The sequence below is a fragment of the Symphalangus syndactylus genome, chromosome 1 (assembly GCF_028878055.3).
Source record: "Symphalangus syndactylus isolate Jambi chromosome 1, NHGRI_mSymSyn1-v2.1_pri, whole genome shotgun sequence".
NCBI lineage: Eukaryota > Metazoa > Chordata > Mammalia > Primates > Hylobatidae > Symphalangus > Symphalangus syndactylus.
The window spans coordinates 10,069,184-10,085,392 of record NC_072423.2 but is presented as its reverse complement, the minus strand read 5'-3'; the positions used below and the strand labels follow the sequence as shown (position 1 = coordinate 10,085,392).

The following is a 16,209-nucleotide window of genomic DNA, read 5'->3' as shown; positions in this document are numbered from 1 at the left end:
GATATTTCCTGAAACTATTGTTGATGGTATTTTAAAAATTTCATTTTCTATATATTGCTTGTTTATAGAAATACAATTGGTTTCTAAAAATTGATATTGTATCCAAAGTCTTTTACATATTTATTATTTGTAATAGTTTAGCTGTAGATTCTTTTGGAATTTTCTTTATAATCGTATTTGTAAATATCAACAGGTTTATTTCTTCATTTCTAATCTTTATCACTTTCGTTACTATTTTTTCTGGCTCATTGTACTGGCTAGGATCTCTTCTATAATGGTGAATAAATGCGGTGAATAAGGGACTTTCTTGACTTGTTCCCAACTGCAGGAGGAAAATTATATATATATATATAAAATTTTTTTTTTTTTTTTGACACGGAGTCTCGCTCTTTTGCCCAGGCTGGACTGCAGTGGCAAGATCTCTGCTCACTGCAAGCTCCGCCTCCAGAGTTGACACCATTCTCCTGCCTCAGCCTCCCAAGTAGCTGGGACTACAGGCGCCTGCCACAGCGCCCGGCTAATTTTTTGTATTTTTTTAGTAGAGACGGGGTTTCACCGTGTTAGCCAAGATGGTCTTGATCTCCTGACCTCGTGATCCACCCGCCTCGGCCTCCCAGAGTGCTGGGACCACAGGCGTGAGCCACCGCACCCGGCCGGAAAATTATATTATTAAGTAGGGTGCTTGTGTTCTTTTGGGGGGTGGGGGGTGGAGGTAGATATTATAAGATTACATAAGTTTTATTTCTATTTTGCTAAGTGTTTTTTTTATCATAAATGGGTCTTGAATTTTATCATGTTTATTTTGTATTTTTTGTGGTGATCATGTGATTTTTCTTTTATATTTTGTATTTTTTGTGGTGATCATGTGATTTTTCTTTTATATTTTGTTGATAGGGTGAAAAACATTGATTTTTCTAATGGTAAGCCAAACTTGTATCCCTGGGATACAGTGAAACTTGTTATGATGTTATTCTTTTTTTATGTATCTGGATTTGATTTGTACATACTTTATGCTTTTTATATCTGTGTTTATGAGCCACATTGGACTACAATTTTTTTTTTATATTGCCATTCTCAAGTTTTGATATTAGCATTTTGCTGGCTTCATAAAATAGGTTGGGAAGTCTTCCTTTATTTTCTTCTTTCTGTAAGAGTTTATAATAAGGTTGACATTATATTGTTTTTAAATCTTTGGTAGAATTCCTTGTTAGAATCATCTGGGCTTTGAGATTTCTTTGGAGAAATTTTATATTTTTAATTTTTAAAATAATTTTAAAAGTAGACATGAGGTCTTGTCATGTTGTCCAGGCTTGTCTTGAACTCCTAGACTCAGGCAGTCCTCTCACCTCGGCCTCCCAATCTGCTGGGATTACAGGCATGAGCCACCATGCCTAGGCCTTTTGGGGAAAATTTTAAATTGCAGATTCAATTTCTTTAGTATATATAAGACAACTGAAGTTTAAAATTTTACTTTGTGTCAGTTTTGGTAAGTTTTGTTTATAAGAACCATCTAATGTTTTAAAATTTATTAATAGAACATTATTCATAAGTATCTCTTATTATCTTTTTATGACTGTAGGCTCTGTAGTGATGGCCCTCCTCTTTTCCCTGATGGTGGAGATTGTGCTTTTTCTTATTTTTTTAAAATTTTACTTTGTGTCAGTTTTGGTAAGTTTTGTTTGTAAGAACCATCTAATGTTTTAAAATTTATTAATAGAACATTATTCATAAGTATCTCTTATTATCTTTTTATGACTGTAGGCTCTGTAGTGATGGCCCTCCTCTTTTCCCTGATGGTGGAGATTGTGCTTTTTCTTATTTTTTTCTTAGTCATGGCAGGGTTTATCAGTTTTAACAGTCTTCTCAAAGATCCAAGTTTGGACTTTCAATTCAATTTATAGATGTTTGTTTTATATTCCACTAGTTTCTTCTATTTATCATTTTCCTCCTTCTACTTTCCTTGGGGTTTTTTTTTCATTTCAAGTTTTAATGAAAGCTTGTATATAAGATTACTTTATTCCTGCATCTACTCAATTGTTTCTTCCTTATATTTGCCCTTTTACTTTTCTACTTGGCGAGATTTGGCTTTCTGTTCAAGGATCTTTTTGCGGTCTTTGTCCAGTTTTAGCTTAGTGATAACCACCTTGCTGGGGTGAATGCCTGTGTGCACAGTTGGGGTGAATGTCTATATGCACAGTTGTGCCCTTAGCCTTTTCCCGCTGCACCCGTTCAATGTAGAGGACATATTTCTTCCTGTAAACCCGGACTACTTTGCCAGTTTGCTGACCTTTATCGTGTCCTCGTACAACCTGAACATCATCCTTTCGGATGGGCATGGATCGGACATTGTACTTGTCTCTTAGCTCTTTGGAAAGAAGGGAAGACAAAGTCTTCCTGCGAATGTGAGAAGGTGCATTGAAATGCCTTTCATGGTTGTTACTTTGGTCAGAAGTCACAAAGGGATTGAACTTCATTTGGGCTGCTCCTGCTTCAGTGATGGCCACAAAAGGGAAGAGAACTACATACACACCGCTTCCGGTTCTGTACCTACATTTTATTTTCTGTTTTTTTTTTTTTTTTTCTCAGCTTCTTGATATGGATACTGAACTAATTTTCAGCCTTTCTTACTTTCTAATATCTATATTTAAGGTTGTAGGTATTAAGGCTATTGGCAATTCTACATTTTAACTGCATCCACCAAATTTTGATATGGTTTATTCTTGTCTTCACTAAGTTCAAGATTATTTTCTGATTTCTATTGTGAGTTCTCATAAGTTATTGCAAAAGATATGGCCAAATTTTGAAATTACCTTCATTGTTATTGATTTCTAGTTTACTTGGATTGTTGTCAGAGAACTTACCTTGAATTATTTAATTATTTGAAATCTTCTTGGGTCTTTTCATATTATGTGGTTATATTTGGTAAATGTTCCACGTGCACTTGAAAAGAACATATATCTATTTTTTTCTGTCAGTTACTCAGAAAAGTGTATTAAATATTAAATTCTCCTATGATTGTGAATTTGTCTATTCTTATATTCTGTCAATCTTTATATTTTGAGCTACATTTTTAACCATACAAATTGAAAGATCTTATATTTTCCTGGTATAGTAACCCTTTTATCATTATGAAAGAAGTCATACTTTATATATAGTAATGATTTTTGCCTTAAAGCCTCCTTTGTTTGATATTGGTACACCTGCACTATGACTGCTTTGGTTAGTGTTCTAATAGTGTTTCTTTCTCAATTCTTTTACTTTGTCTTTCTATCCTTATATGTAAGTTGTATCTCTTGCAAGCAGCCTATAGTTAACTTTTCTAAGTATGGCCTGATGATCTTTGTCTTTAATTGATATGCTGATTTTAAGTACATTTAAGGCTGTTTTGAGACATAGTTTTCTACTTGATTCATCATTGTATATTCCCCTTTCTTTCTTGCCTTCTTTTGGCTCAGTAGAGAGGTATAAATGTCATTTATACCTCTCCATCCGTTAGCCTGCTATTTATACATTTTTTTGTTTTGTTTTGTTTTGTTTTTGAGATGAAGTCTTGCTCTGTTGCCTAGACTGGAGTGCATTGGCACAATCTTGGCCCACTGCAACCTCCGCCTCCTGGGTTCAAGCGATTCTCCTGCCTCAGCCTCCCGAGTAGCTGGGATTACAGGCGCCCACCACCATGCCCAGCTAATTTTTGTATTTTTAGTAGAGACAGGGTTTCACCTTGTTGGCCAGGCTGGTCTTGAACTTCTGACCTCGTGATCTGCCCACCTCGGCCTCCCAAAGTGCTGGGATTACAGGTGTGAGCCACCACGCCTGGCCTATACAGTCTTTATAATTTTTTTTTTCTTTGAGGCAGTGTCTCACTCTTTGAGTTGCCCAGGCTGGAGTGCAGTGGTGCGAGCATAGCTCACTGCAGCCCCAAACCCCTGGGCGCAAGTGATTCTCCTGCCTCAGTCTCCCAAGTAGCTGGGACTACAGGTGCCCACCACCATGCCTGGCTAAATTTTTATGTTTTATTTTTTTAAAGACAGAATCTTGCTATGTTGCCCTTAAACTACTGGCCTCAAATTATCCTCCTGCCTTAGCATCCCAAGTAGCTGGGACTGCAGGTGTGAGCCACCATGCCTGGCCCTTTTCTCCTTCTTGATAGTGCCCTTTGATTCACAAAGGTTTTATTTTCATTTATTTGTTTATTTATTTATTTATTATTATTATTATTTTTTGAGATAGAGTTTTGCTCTGTTGCCCAAGCTAGAGTGCAGTGGTGCAATCTCGGCTCACTGCAAGCTCCACTTCCCGGGTTCGTGCCATTCTCCTGCCTCAGTCTCCCGAGTAGCTGGGACTACAGGCGCCTGCCACGGGGCCCAGCTAATTTTTTGCATTTTTAGTAGAGGTGGAGTTTCACCATGTTAGCCAGGATAGTCTTGATCTCCTGACCTCTTGATCCACCGGCCTCGGCCTCCCAAAGTGCTGGGATTACAGGCGTGAGCCACTGCGCCCGGCCTATTTATTTGTTTTTTTGAGACACAGTCTTGCTCTGATGCCCAGGCTGGAGTGCAGTGGTGCAGTCTCGGCTCACTGCAACCTCTGCCTTCCAGGTTCAAGCGATTCTCGTGCCTCAGCCTCTGGAGTAGCTGGGATTGCAAGCGTGTGCCACCACCCCTGGCTAATTTTTGTATTTTTAGTAGAGATGGGGTTTTGCCATCTTGGCCAGGCTGGTCTCGAACTCCTGGCCTCAAGTTATCTGCCCCCCTCAGCCTCCCAAAGTGCTGGAATTAAAGGCATGAGCCACCATGCCTAGCCTTCACAAAAGTTTTAAATTTTAATAGAGTGCAATTTGTGTTTGTTTCCTCCTGGTTATTTGTAGCTTTTCGTGTCAAATTTAAGACACTGTTGCCAAATCCATAGTCACGAAGCTTGTCCCTTATGTTTTTCTTGTAGGAGGTTTATAATTTTAGTCGTTAAATTGAAGTCTTTGATCTGATTTAATTTTTGTATATGGTATGAGGTGAAGGTCTGAATTCCTTTTTTTCTTTTTCTTTTTGAGACAGAGTTTCACTCTTGTTGCCCAGGCTGGAGTGCAGTGGTGGAATCTCAGCTCACTGCAACCTCTGCCTCCCAGGTTCAAGCAATTCTCTTGCCTCAGACTTCTTAGTAGCTGGGATTACAAGCATATACCACCACGCCTGGCTAATTTTTTGTTATTTTAGGAGAGACAGGGTTTCACCATGTTGGCCAGGCTGGTCTTGAACTCCTGATGTCAGTCCATCTGCCCGCCTCAGCCTCCCAAAGTGCTGGGGTTACAGGCGTGAGCCATCATGCCTGGCTTTGAATTCAGTTTTTAACCTGCGTATATCCACTTTGGCTAGAACTGTTTATTGCCTCATTGAATGGTACTGGCATTCTTGTTAAAAATCAATGAATGATAAATATATGTGTTTACTGCTGAACTCTCACTAGTGTCTCTGTCCTTTTGCCAATATCATACTGTTTTGATGTATCAATGATACTTTATGTCAAGACACATTAAAACGGATAGATAGCCATTAGAATTAGTTATTTGTGTATCACTTAACGTCACCTCACAAATTGTTGGTGGTACATGTCATATTTAGAAGACACTGCACATTTTTAGGAAATATATACTTTTGCATCATTGGGCAGCAAACTAGCCTCAAATACTCATCACATTTATCAGCTTGAAAATGCTTGGCAGAGAACATTCAGTGGATGGGTTAAAAACATATGGAGTGAAGTACATTGATCTTGGGCACAGAAGTCAGAAAGAGACAACTGTCTTTATTGTGTTAATTTTCATAAAATTATTTAGGAGAACAACCAGTCTTTCTATCCCATGACTAAGACAAAGGGCCTTATCAGCTTTAGGGAGATTATGGTTAAGTAAATATTAGAGCTTTTTACTGTAGAAAATAATGCATAGTGGCTGGGTGCGGTGGCTCACGCTTGTAATCCCAGCACTTTGGGAGGCCAAGGTGGGCGGATCACGAGGTCAGGAGATCGAGACCACGGTGAAACCCCGTCTCTACTAAAAGTATAAAAAATTAGCCGGGCGTGGTGGCAGGCACCTGTAGTCCCAGCTACTCGGAGAGGCTGAGGCAGGAGAATGGCGTGAACCTGGGAGGCGGAGCTTGCAGTGAGCTGAGATTGCGCCACTGCACTCCAGCCTGGGCGACAAAGAGAGACTCCATCTCAAAAAAAAAAAAAAAGAAAAAGAAAATAATGCATAGTGCATGTAAACCTTTAATGCCTTTATTTCTCAGGGACTTCACTGTGGTGGGAGGAGTACTGTGACCTGTGGAAAGTCGTGGAAATTTCAGGGATTGCAGTCGTGATGGCTGTGATGCCAGATGGAGTCATAGTTTACAGTTTAGGGCAGGAGTTGGCAAGTATTCTTTATGTCAAGGGTCAGATGGTAAATGTTTTAGGCGTTGTAGGTTGTACGGCCTCTGTCGTGACTACTCAGATCTGCTATATGCCTGAGTTTCAGCAAACCTTTGTGTACCAAAAAAGGATAGGCCATAGTTACTTGACTCCCAATCTAGAGGAAAAGACAGGAAGAGAAAAGAAAGTTATGTATTATGGCACTTTACTTTTGAGTAAACTATATTGATATATAACACACAGAGAAGAACAGAAATTGTGGTTGGCTCAATGAATTTTTCACAAAGAGAACTCACTTATGTAGTCAGCGCCTAGATTAAGAAAGAAGACATTAGTGTCACCCTAAGAAATCTTCACTGTGCCCCATCCCAGTAAGGACCCTCCTCGTTGCGGCTAGCCACTTTCCTGATTTCTGACAACATAGGTTAGTTTTGCCTGTTTGTTGAACTTTTTAGATAAAATGAAACCATGCAGATTGTTTTCTTACATCTGGCTTCTTTTGGTAAAATGTGATCCTTGTCCGTGTTTTCATGTAGAGCAGAAGTTTGCTCATTCTCACTGTTTGATAGTATTCCATCGTAAAATCTGCTCCAACATATTTGCCCGTTCTGTCGTTGGAGGGCATTTGTGTTGTTTTTTTGTTGCTGCTGTTATAAATTGTGCTACTGTGAATGCTTTAAACTTGGCTTTTTGGTGCACATACATACACATTTCTGTTGTAGATGTACCTAGGAGTGGAACTGCTGGATTATAAGTTATGCATGTATTTAGCTTTAGTTGATGCTGCTCAATAGCTTTCAAGAGTGGCTATAGCAATTTTCATGCCCTCTGGCAATATATGAGATTTCCAGTTACTTAATTTCCTCATCAGTCTGTGGTATTGTCTGTCTTTTTAGTTGTAGCCATCTGATGGGTGTGCACCTTAAAAAGTATTTTAAAAGTTATTTCACATTTATTATATAACTTGGATCTTAACAACCCTGTGAGTAGGTAGGACAGAAATCATTATCCTTATCTTTGGGTGAAGAATCAGGCTGATAGAGTTTATTTGGCTTGCTGGAGACTCACAACTCATAACTTGGCAGGAAGGAGACTCACCCTCAAGTCGTCTGACTCCAAGTGCTGTATTTATCAGTGTCTTCCCAGTCTCTGCTGTGTACCCGTATTTTGATGTACAGATATCCACCTTTCAAGATGCATGTTTTACTGAAAGTGGGGACAGAATCCCAGAATGGGCTCTCCACAGTTCTCTATGGCGCTCTTTAGCTCTACTTTATCTAAAAGTTAATACGTGTGTTGTTTTGATGTTCACACAAATTGTATGTTTGTAGAGGTGAAAACAGAATAATGACAGCAAACAAAATAAATTATGCTATATATAGAAAATTAGTTTTTTGCATTGTCAACGGAAGCACTCTACTTTGCAATATGCTGCTGGATCATTTTCAGAAAGGCCCTGTTACTTTCAGATCCTGAGCCTAGAATTCTTAGAGTTCTGGTTAAAGGTGAGGCTATAGGCACTTGAGGTGTTATTTTGTTATAATTTAATATGCTGTGGTTTTTTTAATTTGGGTAATGTGTGTGTATTGCATGAACATCTACCCAAGTTTACAGTCTTTCTTTGGAAATACAAATTTACAGGTAGTAAAGCAAGTATTTCAAAGGGGATTGATGTTTCTTTAAAAAATGAGGGAGACCGGCTGGGTGCGGTGGCTCACGCCTGTGATCCCAGCACTTTGGGAGGCCGAGGCGGGCGGATCACCTGAGGTTGGGAGTTAGAGACCAGCCTGACCAACATGGTGAAACCCCTTCTCTACTAAATACACAAAATTAGCCAGGCGTGGTGGCACATGCCTGTAATCCCAGCTTCTCAGAAGGCTGAGGCAGGAGAATCACTTGAACCCAGGAGGTGGAGGTTTCGGTGAGCTGAGATTGTGCCATTGCACTCCAGCCTGGGCAACAAGAGTGAAACTCTGTCTCAAAAAAAAAAAAAAAAAAAAAAAAAAAAGAGGGAAACATTAATAACATTAAGCATGAAAAGAAAGAGTTTACACGAATACAACGAATACATACAGATACTGACAAAATTAGCATTGAAAGAACACCTGGGTAAAGGTGAACTTTTTTTTTTTTTTTGAGACAGAGTCTTGCTCTGTCGCTCAGGCTGGAGTGCAGTGACGCGATCTTGGCTCACTGCAACCTCCGCCTCCCAGGTTCAAGTGATTCTTCTTTACTGCAATCTGTTTTATCAGCAAGGTCTTTATAACGTGTGTGTGTGTGTGTGTGTGTGTGTGTGTGTTTTTCTTGAAATAGAGTCTTGCTCTATCGCCCAGGCTGGAGTGCAGTGGTGTGATCTCGGCTCACTGCAACCTCCGCCTCCCGGGTTCAAGCGATTCCCCTGCCTCAGCCTCCTGAGTAGCTGGGATTACAGGCACATGCCACCACACCCGGCTAAGTTTTGTATTTTTAGTAGAGACAAGGTTTCACCGTGTTGGTCAGGCTGGTCTCTAACTCCTGACCTCGTGATCCGCCCACCTCGGCCTCCCAAAGTGCTGGGATTACAGGTGTGAGCCACCGCACCCGGCCTCATTTTTGTATTTTTAGTAGAGACCAGGTTTCACCATGTTGGCGAGGTTGATCTTGAACCCCTGACCTTAGGTGATCCACCTGCCTTGGCCTTCCAAAGTGTTGGATTACAGGCGTGAGCCTCCGCGCCCCGCCAGGTGAATCTCTTCTTGGAAAACAGTCTGCTGTAAGAATATGAGCAAACCGACACTATTAAGGACCATTTAATGAGTTTTTGAACAGATATTTATCATGTCACAGTTATATTTCATACATTTATTATGGCAAATACCAAAGTTTTGGAATATAATTGTTTCATTGAAACTACTTATGCCTTTGATAATTGGGTACTTTGGCTTGGCTCTTAATTGAATAAACAGTCTTAGGCTTACATATTAGTATACATCCTTGCTGATAAAATCCAAATTGTCTATTGTTTTTACACTAGGCTCAAAGTAGCAACTGGGTTTTGTTTTTTTTTTTTTCCTGAGATGGAGTTTTACTCTTGTCATCCAGGCTGGAGTGCAATGGCACGATCTCGGCTCACTGCAACCTCTGCCTCCCAGGTTCAAGCCATTCTTCTGCCTCAGCCTCCTGAGTAGCTTGTATTACAGGTACAGGCCACCATGCCAGGCTAATTTTTTTTTTATTTTTAGTAGAGACAGGGTTTTGCCATGTTGGCCAGGTTGGTCTGGAACCCTTGACCTCAGGTGATCTGCCTGCCTCGGCCTCCCAAAGTGCTGGGATTACAGGCATAAGCCACCGTGCCTGGCCCAGCAACTGGGGTCTTATCTCAGAAGCCATTATCTTAAGAGGATTGGAAGCAAAATTAATTAGAGTATCCTGGATTATTAATTGAAAATTATTACTAGCTATGCCGCTGGTTTAATTATGTGATTTTGACTAAGTGGCTTAATTTCTCTGGGTGTTAGTTTTCTTATCCACAAGGGCATGGACAATATGACTGGCCTTCCCCCCACCTCCCATAAAGTTTATTTTATTTCTTTTATGTTTAATTCTTTTTTGTTAATACGTTATCACCATTCAACCTTCACCCATGATAATTATGTACCTCTCCCTTACCAGCCACCATTCCCAGTCAGATAGTTGCCTTTTTCACAGGGAACCAATGCTACTTTTTTTCTGTAGTTTTACAGGAACATTTTTTGAATATACAAGCAAATGCATGGTATATCTCTGCTCCACCCCCCACAACTTTTTTTTTTTTTAAGAAGTGATACCATAGCCTGGTGTGATGGCTCACGCCTGTGATCCCAGTACTTTGGGAGGCAGAGGTGGGTGGATCACCTGAGGTCGGGAGTTCGAGACCAGCCTGACCAACATGGAGAAACTCCATCTCTACTAAAAATACAAAATTAGCTGGGTGTGGTGGCACATGCCTGTAATCCCAGCTACTCGGGAGGCTGAGGCAGGAGAATCGCTTGAACCCGGGAGGTGGAGGTTGCGGTGAGCAGAGATTGCGCCATTGCACTCCAGCCTGGGCAACAAGAGTGAAACTCCGTCTCAAAAAAAAAAAAAAAAAAAAAAAAAAAAGCAATACCATTCAGAACATATTACTTTTCCTGTTGAATACAGGTTAGGGATGAATTTTCCATATGAGTTACATTTCATTTCCATTTGAGTACCCGCTTATGAGTAAATACATTTGAATAGATAATTGGTAAAATTCAGAAAGGGCAGGAGTCTTCTCTGATTCTCCCAACTTCTCAGTGCAGGTGCTTTTGAGTGACAGGTGAGAGCTCCTTCTTGGAAGAAAGCAGGTGCCTGTGGCTGGTGCTGTTACCCAGTCCGAGCATTTGGCTTTCTGAGGGACTCTACAAAAAAAAAAATGCAGACTTATTTCAGCCAGCTCCTGGGAACAACCACATGGCCCAGGTATGTGTGTATAAAATAAGAATAGTCAAAGGGTACTTAACAAGCTGGAAAAAGATTAAATCTAACGTAGGCAGTTTTGAGGCGGAGGCATGAGCCGGTGAGGCTGAAAGGTGAGAATCAGATAAATTGGTTTTGGGAGCTTCAGACAACTGGGAAGAGGTTAAAAAAAAAAAGCCATTAGCGCCTATCTATCTCCAAATATTTAATGTGTATTTATTAGGTACATATTACATGCCAGGCTTTGTGAAGCAGAAAAGGCTCCAGGATCCAAACACTTCAGAGTTTCACCTGATAAAGTCCAGCTGTGTTAAAACCTAAACGCTGACAAATGTGGGAGGAGCAGTAGAAACGGAAGAAAGTAGAAGGGAGTTTTAAATAAAAGTAGAGGCTGGGCACAGTGGCTCATGCCTGTAATCCCAGCACTTTGGGAGGCAGAGGTGGGCGGATCATGAGGTCAGGAGTTCAAGACCATCCTGACTAACACGGTGAAACCCTGTCTCTACTAAAAATACAAAAATTAGCCCGGCATGGTGGCGTGCGCCTTTAGTCCCAGCTACTCAGGAGGCTGAGGCAGGAGAATCACTTGAACCCGGGAAGTGGAGGTTGCAGTGAGCCAAGATTGCACCACGGCACTCCAGTCTGGGCTACAGAGGGAGACTCCATCTCAAAAAAAAAAAAGTAAAGAAGAGGCCAGGCGCAGTGGCTCACACCTGTAATCCCAGCACAGGGAAGAAGATAGAAGGGAGTTTTAAATAAAAGTAAAGAAGAGGCTGGGCTGAGTGGTTCATGCCTGTAATCCCAGCACAGGGAAGAAGGTAGAAGAGAGTTTTAAATTAAAGTGGGTGCAGTGTCCTACGCCTGTAATCCCAGCACTTTGGGAGGCCGAGGCGGCGTCAGGAGCTTGAGACCAGCCTAACCAGTGTGGCGAAACCCTGTCTCTACTAAAAATGCAAAAATTAGCCAGGCATGGTGGCACATGCCTGTAATCCCAGCTACTCCAGAGACTGAGGCAGGAGAATCGCTTGAACTTGGGAGGCGGAGGTTGCAGTGAGTGGAGATCACACCACTGAACTCCAGCCTGGGTGACAGAGTGAGACTCCATCTCAAAAAAAAAGGAAAAGTAGAGAAAAGATGGTAGAGATGACCTAAAGTGGTAGCAATTTGGAGTGGCCTGATGCCTGTCAGGTGTTCCAGGCATACTTGTGACGACAGCATCTGGTCTCGGGATGAGAGGGTGGGAGCAGTGTGGGTGCCTGGCCAGAGGACTGTTGTCTTGGAGGAGTAGTGGGTGACGGAGTAGGGTTCTGAGCGTGGTGCACACTGAGAGCAGAGTGAGGAAGATCAACCATATTTTAGAACAATTTTTATTCAAAATGTAAAAACAAAAACATAAAAAGCCTGGGGGTTAGGTCAGTTATTTTAGAAAGTACTCAGAAACTGAAACTGTTATATCTCTCATTTTAATATGAAATACATCATTAACATTTATGGATAACTGAGATTTTAAATGCACACTGCTTAAGAGTTTGTCATAAGAGGCCAATTTGAGTTAAATCCATGGAATGCTATAAATGCAGTAAGTTTTATTGGAACTTGGCATCCAGTAGACATTTTGTATAAATCAATGTAGGGTCTCTAGGTGGGAAATAAAAGACCTTTGCCATTAAGATTTAGCTGGTTAGCCTGATTGCTGGGCCTGAACGGGGTAGAAGAGCAATTTTTAAGATCGCTTATCTGGTTCCAAGTCATGACAAACCAGGCCTGAATACAGTCATGGAATAGCAGGATTATGGAGTGATGGGTAGGGCATTGAATAAAGAGATGGCCGTGGTCCTAAGTTATTGGCAGGCCCTTGTCCCAGTAGCTACAGGAAACATTGTCTTATTTATTCCGCACAACTCTGAGGTAGGCTTTCTTATTTTTGGGGCGGTAGACAGCTATTATTCTATTTAGAATATTTATGTAAAGCCTTAAACTGATTTTGAAACTAGTCTCTACTTAAGGCAAACAAAGCTGCTCATTTTCTGATCATTGTGCAATCAGTTTTTGTTTAATTTTGATAGTTTAAAGTTCTTGGTAGCAGAAAGGGTGAATAATTAAAGCAAACAGTGGTCATATTTTTATGTGTGAGGTGGCTGTGTGGGTAAACTGCCTTGGAATTCTATGTATGCACCCCCTGTGTACAGTGAACTCTTACAGTGACCTACCCTCTGTCTTCTTAGGGGGCAGAAACACATAGCTGAAAAGTACTGTTCTAGATCTTAGATTTGATAACAGTTAAATGCAGGCAGCTTTGTGTATATTTTGGTATGTGTGTTTGTGCATGAGTGGCAGAGAATACCTATTCTGACTTGGGAGGCATTAGGAATGTCTGCTGCTAAAAACCTCAAGTCCTTCTTTTAGCTGCCTTAAAAAAAAAATGCAGCTGGGGCTGGGCACGGTGGCTCATGGCTGTAATCCCAGCACTTTGGGAGGCAGAGGCGGGTGGATCACGAGGTCAGGAGCTCGAGACCAGCCTGAACAACATGGTGAAACCCCATCTCTACTAAAAATACAACAATTAGCCAGGCGTGGTGGCGCACACCTGTAATCCCAGCTACTTGGGAGGCTGAGGCAGGAGAATCACTTGAACCCGGGAGGTGAAGGTTGCAGTGAGCGGAGACCACGCCATTGCACTCCAGCCTGGGCAACAGAGTGAGACTCCATCTTAAAAAAAAAAAAAAAATTCAGCTATCCCCCAGAAGGCCATCCCATGAAGAGGCGGTCATTCATTTGATCACATCTTTCTTTGATCACTGGTCTCCTAATGGATTTGATGACCTCTGTGACTGCAGAGACCCCTACACAATGGAGGTGTGTGGAGACATGTGTGCATATGTGCAGGTGTGGGTATGCTGTTCCAGCAGGGTCCACAGTCTCCTGCAGCCTAGCTGGGGCTCCTCTCAGTTAAAAGCCCCTTATCTAAGGATGCATTAATTAAAGACTGTCTCTTTTTAAAAAATAGAGACAGTCTCGCTATATTGCCCAGACTGGTCTCAAACTCCTGGCCTCAAGCAGTTCTTCTGCCTCCACCTTCAAAGTACTGGCATTACAGGGATGAGCCACCACGCCCAGCCAGGATGCATTAATTTAATAGACCTCTTTCTGAACAACAGATACTCTGGGGACCAGAAATTTGAATGAACTTGAAGGCATGATGGACCAAAGGTGTTATTTGAGGCCTGGGACACTGCCCAGAAAGGGCCGACTCTGAGCAGAAGGAAAGCAAGCGAAGTGGGGACAGTGGAGGTCACCACGTCCTGGCAGGGAGGTGTCAGGGTGGAAGGTGCTTCCGCAGAGCGAAGGGAACTGGCTGCCTGTACAAAGGTGTGCCCCTAGACAGAGCAAGAGTCTAGACCGCCATTGGGTTTCAAAATTATGCTCAGTGTGGAAACTAAACCATGTTGTTGTTTTTAAACAATTTTCCAGTCATACTTTAATTTGAATTATTGTTTTAAGTTTGTGTCTGAACCAAATTAATACTGCGTTATATCACTGTTTGGAAGAAGAGACTTACTGAAATAATAATTATTTTTTGAGTTTGTTAAGGTGCAAAGTCTTGCTTCTTAAGATAACTCTTTTTCTGGAAAAGTCTTAATTCATAAGTAAAGCAACAAGATTTTTCTTTCTTTTTTTTTTTTTTTTTTTTGAGACGGAGCCTCCCTCTGTTGCCCAGGCTGAAGTGCAGTGGCACAATCTCGGCTTACCGTTGTCTCTGCCTCCTGGGTTCAAGCGATTCTCCTGCCTCAGCCTCCCTGGTAGCTGGGATTACAGGTGTGCACCATCAAGCCCGGCTAATTTTTGTATTTTTCGCAGAGAAAAATACATGGCCACCATGTTGGCCAGGCTGGTCTCAAACTCCTGACTTCTGGTGATCCGCCCACCTTGGGCTCCCAGAGTGCTGGAATTACAGGCATGAGCCACTGCGCCTGGCCTCAACATCATTTTTCAATTTTAAATGGATGGTCCATGTCTCCTAGGGTTTTATCTATCAATTTCAGTTAATTCCTTCTCATTTTTGGGCAGCATATTAAGTAGTTTCAACATAGAGGCTGTGAAAATTGTTTTATCATCCTGAGATAGCGTTTTAATTTTGCATTTCAGAAATTAAGTTGAGGAGCTCTTTTATTAATGTACTCAGCCTTTAGGTTAAAACACTTGTAACTGTGTTCTGAAAACCCAGTTTTCAACAGACATTTTGTCTCTTCCTAACCTCGAAGCTATTTTTTTTACCATACTACACAGTTTTCCAAGGGAATTGTATATCAATTGCTAGAGGCCCAGCAATCATTTTATTTTATTTTATTTTATTTTATTTTTATTTATTAATTTTTTTTTGAGACGGAGTCTCGCCCTGTCCCCCAGGCTGGATGGAGTGCAGTGGCCTGATCTCAGCTCACTGCAAGCTCCGCCTCCCAGGTTCACACCTTTTTCCTGCCTCAGCCTCCCGAGTAGCTGGGACTACAGGCGCCCACCACCACGCCCGGTTGATTTTTTTTTTTTTTTGTATTTTTAGTAGAGACAGGGTTTCACCTTGTTAGCCAGGACGGTCTTGATCTCCTGACCTTGTGATCTGCCTGCCTCGGCCTCCCGCCTCCCAAAGTGCTGGGACTATAGGCATGAGCCCCGCGCCCGGCCCCCACGATCATTTGATTTGGGCCTGGGAAGTCATAAAACATTTGCTGTTCGTTTTAGTGTAGAAATTTTGAAAGTATGGTCTTTGAACAGGATGTGAATATAGTTAAGAATAAATGGAATAAAAACTATGCATATCTTTTTCTTAGTAGACTCACTTTTTATGTGTGAAGTTGCAGTCTTTTGAATTGCATTGTGTTTCTTGAAGCCGGAGTTTGCCTTTCTCAAGGTTCTGCAGAATAATGTTTGCAGCTGTTGCTGACTTCCTCCACCCTGTCTCTGTGCCCCTCCCTCGTGGGCTTCACTTACCTCCTGTCTTTTGGAATCTCCAGGTCCTTGCTACAAGGCAGATTCAACCTTCGGCCAGGAGACTTTTGGCAGAAATGGGAACTGCAGGCTGTTTTCTCAAAACAAAGATTTCAAGGCCTATAGAACATTTCGAGTGCCCGTGTTTACCACACAAACTCTGGAGAACAAGGGCCTTTCTTGAGCTACTTGGTTCTTCAGCTTACCCCGTGCTCTACTCCCAAGTTTGTGAAGTCTCATATTTTTGGATCAAATTTGATACAAATAGCTGTGTGCAACATATTTCTGGTCTTCACATAGCAAAGTATATTACATATTTATGTCCAAATTATAACACTTGAAGTATATTTATTTTTAAAAATTGTA

General features: G+C 41.5%; 1 protein-coding gene and 1 pseudogene across 7 annotated transcripts in view; one reads left to right on the top strand and one right to left on the bottom strand.

Annotated features, from left to right (window-relative positions):
* The window catches only part of ZNF236 (zinc finger protein 236), a 151,757-nt gene that overhangs the window by 9,733 nt on the left and 125,815 nt on the right, over window positions 1-16,209 (top strand). Inside the window, exon 1 of one of the 7 annotated variants that reach the window (XM_055296148.2) lies at window positions 14,632-16,067. The exons of the other annotated variants lie outside the window; for them this stretch is intronic. The gene's annotated coding sequence lies outside the window, so the exon portion shown is untranslated. Of the gene's footprint in view, window positions 1-14,631; window positions 16,068-16,209 lie in introns of those variants that run through there. 7 annotated transcript variants of the gene reach the window in all.
* On the bottom strand, window positions 1,552-2,474 carry LOC129491623 (large ribosomal subunit protein uL24-like; annotated as a pseudogene).